A 6,000-nucleotide genomic window follows, 5' to 3' on the forward strand; every position below is an offset into this window, starting at 1 on the left:
TCATTGCAGATAAACTTCAATTTGACAGGTTATACTCCAAACGTTCTGGTGTAAACCACAATAAATAGCATGACAGATGCTGAAAAGCTATATCAACCATCAAAGTAACATGTAAAAAACTGCACTGAAATGAGAAAGGGTGGAAAATATGTGAATGACGTTGCTTCAGTACTGCAGAAAAATAAACCCAGCATGGTTCGAAGATGGAATTCTGAGTGCTAATCAGAAACACAACATGAAATAATGGCCATGTTTATTCCAATTGGCAATGTTTACTTAACCTTATCAAGCTAGTTGCAATTGATTGATGGACAATTTTGTTTACCAGCATGCAAATTTCAAAAGGTAGTGTTAATTATTTTGATTACAGGGTTTATTTTGCTTTTGCACCAAATTAAATCAACGACAGAAAGTTAAATAATTGCATTCCTTCGGCTAAAATATCCACTTTGCACCAATTCACAACTTCGAACTAATTCAGATAATTCAGAGTTTCTTTCTGCAATGACAAAACATGTTAGTTCACAGTCAATAAACTCAGAAGGCAGTGCATGTGGAACATAGTGAAGGGACATTCAGCTCAGGTCCCAGCATGGAGCAGGTCTCAAATCTGCCTGTGAATTGGACCTGGGCTACAATGAGTTAACTGGGCTGAATCTGTGGTGCCTCCAGGGAAGCTCACTCCTGTCATTCCATTGACTCTGAGCCCCTGAGCTGCCCTTCAGCAAATTCTGAAATGCTGAAGATGGAGGGAAGGAAAATGGAAGGGGTGGGAACAGCAGCCCCATGTGTCAAAACAGCGGCTTCCTGGGTTATGAACAACCTGACATGAAAAAATCCAACAGTACATTTTCAAGATAATAATGGTGGGGTGGCTCCATTGGTAAAAAAGAGTAAATCAAATTCTTAGAAAGAAGTGACATAGGATCAGAAGATGTAGAATGCTTGTGGGTAGAGTAAAACTACAAGGGTAAAAAGACACTGATGGGAGTTAAATACAGGCCTCTGAACAGTGAGTGTTCCTCTGAACAGTAGCCAAGATGTGGGGTACAAATTACAATAGGATATAAAAAAGACATTTAAAAGAGCAATCTTAGAATAGTCATGGGGGATTTCAATATGGAGGTAGATTGGGAAAATTAGGTTGGTGCTGGATCCCAAGAAAAGGAATTTGTAAAATGCCTATGGAATGGCAATTTAGAACAGCTTGTGGTTGAACCCACTAGGGAAAAGGCAATTCTGGATTGAGTGTTGCGTACTGAACCAGATTTGATTAGGGAGCTTAAGATAAAGGGACACTTGGGAGATAATGATTATAATATGATAGAATTGACCCTGCAGTTTGAGAAGGAGGAGCCAAAAATCAGATGAAACAATATTACGGTGGAATAATGGGAATTACAGAGGCATGAGAGAGGAGCTGGCCAAAGTTGATGGGAAAGGGATGACAGCAGAACAGCAATGGCTGGAGTTTTTGGGAACAATTCGAAAGGCACAGGATAGATACATCCCAATGAAAAAGAGGTATTCTAAAGGGAGGGTGAGGCAACGTTGCTGACAAGGGAAGTCAAAGACAGCATGAAAGCAAAAGAAAGGGCATATAATACAGCAAAAATTGGTGGGAATTGAGAGAATTGGAAGGCTTTTAAAAGCCAACAGGAGGAAACTGCAAAGCAGTAAGAAGAGAAAAGCAGACATATGAATGTAGCTACCCAACAGTATGAAAGAAGATATCAAAAGTTTTTTCAGATTTATGAAGAGTAAAAGAGAGAAGAGAGTGGATATTGGACTGATGGAAGATGATGCTGGAGAGGTGGTAATGGGGAAACAAAGCAATGGCAGACGAATTTAATAAGTATTTTGCTTCAGTCTTCACTGTGGAAGACACTAGCAGTATGACAGAAATTCAAGAGTGTCAGAGCCAGGAGCGAGAGGAGTTGCTATTACTAAGGAGAAGGTGCTTGGGAACTGAAAGGTCTGCACAAAGTTAAGTCACCTGGACCACTTGAAAGAGGTAGCTGTAGAGATTGTGGTGGCATTAGTAGTGATCTTTCTAGAATCACAGGACTTTGGGAATGGTTCTGGAGGACTGGAAAATTGCAAATGGCACTCCACTTTTAAAGAGGGAAGGGAGGCAAATGACAGGACATTATAGGGCAATTAGCCTGACTTCAGTCGCTAGTAAGATGTTGGAGTCCATTATTAAGGATGAGGTTTTGGGGTTCTTGGAGTCACATGATAAAATAAGCCAATGTCAGCATGGTTTCTTTAAGGAGAAATCTTGCTTGACAAATATGTTGGAATTCTTTGAGGAAATAAAAGGCAGAGTAGGCAAAAGAGAGTTGTTTTTTGTATTTTCAGAAGGCCTTTGACAAGCTGCTGCACATGAGACTGCTTAGCAAGATAAGAGTCCATGGTATTACAGAAAAGATACTTGGATAGAAGATTGGCTGACTGCAGGAGGCAAAGAGTGGGAATAAAGGCAACCTTTTTTGGTTGGCTGTTGGTGACTAGTGACATTCGGCAGGGGTTGGTGTTGAGTCCGTTTCCTTTCATGTTATATATCAATGAGTTGGAGGCCAGAACTGATGGCTTTGTGGTCAAGTTTGTGAATGATACAAAGGTTGGTGGAGGGGCAGGTTGTGTTGAGGAAGCAGGGCATCTGCAGAAGGACTTAGACAGATTAGGAGAATGGGCAAAGAAGTGACAGTTGGAATATAGTGTAGAGAAGTGTATACTCATACAATTTATTAGAAAGAATTAAGACATAAAATTCAGAAATCATAGGTGCAAAGGGACTAGGAGTCCTCATGCAGGATTCCCTAAAGGTTAACTTGCAGGTTGAATCAGTGGTAGGGAAGGCAAATGCAATGTTAGCATTCATTTTGAGAGAATTAGAATATAAAAGCAAGGATATAATGCTATCACTTTATAAGGCATTGGTCAGACCATACTTGGAGTACTGTGAGCAGTTTAGGGCCAATTATGTCAAAAGAAGATGTGCTGACATTGGAGAGGGTTCAGAGGAGAATTATCCCAGGAATGAAAGGGTTAATGAATGAGTTCTTTTGATAGTTCTGGGTCTGTACTTAATGGAGTTTAGAAGAATGGGGGAATCTCGTTGAATCCTATCAAATATTGAAGGTCCTACATAGAGTGGATATGGAGAGGATGTTCCCTATAGTGAGGGAGTTTAGGACAAGAAGGCACAAACTCATAATAGAATCTTATAGTCTTTTTAGAACTGAGATGAGGGGGGGATTTCTTTCGGCAGAAGGTGGCAAATCTGTGGAATTCATTGCCACAGATGGTTGTGGAGGCCTGATCATTCAGTATATTTAAGGCGGCAGTTGACAGGTTCTTGATCAGTCAGGGCATCAAAGATAAAGGAGAGAAGGCAGGAGAATGGGGTTAAGAGGGATAATAATTCAGCTGTGACGGAATGATGGAGCAGACTCAATGGGCCAAATGGCCTAATTCTGTTCCTGTGTCTTCTGGTTTTACAATAATAAAATGTTGTTTGGTTTTCATTAATGACTGGATACAGTTTAAATTCCATTAATTTAATTATGGGTACTGACAAATGGAATGAATGAATTATAACACGTGCACGTAGAACAATATGATATGAGCAACATAGGTAGAAAACAGACATTTCCGACTTACAGAGAAAGTGGGCTTACAGTCATTTCTCAGGAACAGAACACGTACAGTATTTCATCTGGGAACTGCCTGTACATGTCACTGGGCTACATTAGAATGATTGACAAGCCTCATATATGCGCACGTGAGAGCCCAATGCCCATTTCTGATATACCAGCAATATCTGAAAATACCCTGAGATGTTCTTTGCAATTCAATTCAAATCAGACGAGACAAGATCAACCCAATGATTTCTCATTCACGATTTCTCTAGTTTCTTTTTTATACTTTCCCCAGAGTTTCACAGATCCCATTGTTATTATCCTCTATAGTTCCAACTCACTAATGTCTGACTTGCAAACCCAGAGCTAAATGAAGTGTGGAAGGCCATGATCTGAGTTAATATGTGATGTTTGTGGAGGTGACTGGAATCAGCAAATACAGGACAACGTGAGAAAGGAATCATTGGAATTGGACATCTATGACCTGTGGATTGAGTCATTGTGGATTGAGTCCAGGGCTGGAAGGGCTGTTATCCATGAAGAGCTTGATTTGTATAATGAAGAGTGAGAAGAGACTTCATTGAAATTTTCACATTCTGGCACTGCTCGACAAGCTGGAGTCAGAAAGGGTGTTTTCCTTGAGTGGGGGATTTAGGATTACTGTCTCTAGATACACAGTATGATATTTATGGAGGATATGAGAATTCTCTTCACTAAAGGTTTGGTGAGCTTGAGGAACTCACTAGCACAGAAGGCTGTGGAGAACAACTCACCAAATGCATTTAAAAGGGAAACACATTTTCCTTGTATGTAGGTCCTGAGGTCTTCAAAGGGGTGTTGTGGACAGAATAGAAATGGGTATTAATGTAGCAATTCAACCATGATCCTGCTGCGTAGCACAGCATGTTCAAAGGGCTGAATGGCCTGTTGATGCTCCTAATAGAGCCTTCCAGTGCAGAAACAGGACCTTCAGCCCACTGAGTGTGTACTATTAAGCACCAATTTGCAGTAATCCTACAATTTTATTCTCCATGTTTTCCCCACAACTCCTGCCAGGTTCTTATGTATCTGCATCTACCACCACCCCATGTCCATAGATCCCTCAAAGTTGATAAGGTTGTTAAGAAGGCATATGGTATGTTTGCCTTCATTGGTTGGGGGATTGTGTTCAAAAGCCGTGAGCTGGATTCCAAGAGGGTGAATTTCTAGAATCCCAAGGAGGTGGCTATTTCGATCAGCTTGTGGTTGAGCCCACTAGCGGAACAGTTGTTCTGGATTGAGAGCTGTGCAATGATCCAGAATTGATTAGAGAGTTTAAGGTAAAAGAACCCTGAGGAGAAAGTGATCATGATATGATCAAATTCGCCCTGAATTTTGAGAAGGAGAAGCTAAAGTCAAGTGTACTGGTATTACAGCAGAGTAAAGGAAATTACAGAGGCATGAGAGAGGAGTCTGGCAGAATCGATTAGAAAAGAACACTGGCAGGGATGCAGAGCAGCAATGGCTGAAATTTCTGGAAGGAATTTGGAAGGCACAGGATATATACATCCCAAAGAAGAAGAAGTATTCCAAAGGTAAGGTGACACAACCATGGCTAACAAGAAAGGTCAGGGCCAACGTAAAAGCCAAGGAGAGGGCATATAATACAGCAAAAATTAGTGGGAAGTTGGAGGATTGGGAAGCTTTTAAAAACCAACAGAAGACAACTAAAAAAGTCATTAAGAAGGTAAAGATAGAATACAAAAGTAAGCCACCCAATAATATTAAAGAGGGTACAGAGAGTTTCTTCAGATACTTAATGTGTAAAAGAGAAGCAAGTGTGGATATCGGACCATTGGAGAACGATGTTGGAGAGGTAGTAATGGGGGATAATGAAATGGCAGATGAACTGAATTAGTATTTTGCATCAGTTTTCACTGTGGAAGACACTAGCAGTATGGAGGAAGTTCCAAATGTCAGGGATCATGAGTGTGTGAAGTTACCATTACTAGGGAGGAGATTCTTGGGAAACAGAAAGGTCTGAAGGTAGATAAGTGACCTGGACCAGATGGTGTACACCCCAGGGTACTGAACGAGGTGACTGAAGAGATCATGGAAGCATTAGTAATGATCTTTCAAGAATCACTAGATTCTGGAACGGTTCCAGAAGACTAGAAAATTACAATTAACATTCATCTCTTCAAGAAGGAAGAGAGGCAGAAGAAAGGAAACTATCAGCCAGTTAGTCTGACCTCAGTGGTTGGGAAGATTTTGGAGACAATTGTTAAGGATGTGGTTTTGGAGTATTTGGAGGCACATTATAAAATAGGCTGTTGTCAGCATGGTTTCCTCAACGGAAAATCTTGCCTGAAAAATC

Source organism: Mobula hypostoma, chromosome 18 (assembly GCF_963921235.1).
Source record: "Mobula hypostoma chromosome 18, sMobHyp1.1, whole genome shotgun sequence".
Classification (NCBI taxonomy): domain Eukaryota; kingdom Metazoa; phylum Chordata; class Chondrichthyes; order Myliobatiformes; family Myliobatidae; genus Mobula; species Mobula hypostoma.